General features: G+C 45.2%; 1 non-coding gene across 1 annotated transcript; it reads left to right on the top strand.

Moving 5' to 3' along the window:
• Trnar-ucu (transfer RNA arginine (anticodon UCU)) lies at positions 1-84 on the top strand. Its single transcript has one exon. It is a non-coding gene; the product is annotated as a tRNA-Arg (tRNA).
• The last annotated feature ends 804 nt before the right edge of the window (positions 85-888 follow it).

Genomic DNA, 888 nt, shown 5'->3' with positions numbered 1-888 from the left:
GTCAGGATGGCCGAGTGGTTAAGGCGGTAGACTTCTCGTCTGCTTCCCAGAATGGGATCGTGGGTTCGAATCCCACTCTTGACATTTTTTTTTTTATCAGCATTTCCATGCGCGCCCAGGAGGCATGCTGACACGCTCGTTAGAATTTTTTTTGCGGTAAATCCTTCCCCCTTAAGAGGCCTATGCAAAACCGTATATTTTAAATGAAGATGAATCACAAGGTAAGTGTGTCTTAATTTTTTTGTGCTTTTTGTCTTTTTATTGTTTTTTTGTTTGATTTTTGGTTTTTATTGTGTTTTTTTCAGACCATCTCAAACTCGTACCACAGACCAATACGCCTTGCATTAAGGCATGCGCATGAGCCATTGGGAAAGACGCTATTCTCAGGGCCATGATAGGGGACAAACATTTTTGGCAGTTTGTCAAGCTTGGGACAGCCTAGTTTTTCAATGTTAATAACAATGGCATGTGACAAAATGATGCTGAGGAGTGTTTTCTTCTCCTCGCCCTTCACATAAATGTAATCATAGTATGACGTCATCCGCCGCACCAGGTCGTGACACTCTTCAAACGGAATGTCACCGCAGTCCCACCTAAGACCGTGAATACGGTATGTAACATGTCTGTTGTGTTGTTGGATGTGTGGTGGGAGAAGGTCTGCACTGTGTGGTGGTTTGAATATCACCGTGCGGCTGATATCCCATGAGGAGTTGTACACCGCAAACTCTTTGATGATTGGTTTGCCGCCAGCATCGCGGAGCATCTGGATGTCACAGAACGCATGAGCCATGGTGAGGTGATAATGTCATGTGATTTGCAGAGCCACCTAACTAGTTTAGGGATGAATATCAGCCGCGAGAGCTAAGAACACCAGCGCCATCTAGCGGC

This window comes from Frankliniella occidentalis, unplaced genomic scaffold (genome assembly GCF_000697945.3).
Source record: "Frankliniella occidentalis isolate FOCC.00 unplaced genomic scaffold, Focc_3.1 Scaffold418, whole genome shotgun sequence".
Classification (NCBI taxonomy): domain Eukaryota; kingdom Metazoa; phylum Arthropoda; class Insecta; order Thysanoptera; family Thripidae; genus Frankliniella; species Frankliniella occidentalis.
The sequence above is the reverse complement of the archived record's forward strand: the minus strand, read 5'-3'. Positions and strand labels throughout refer to the sequence as shown.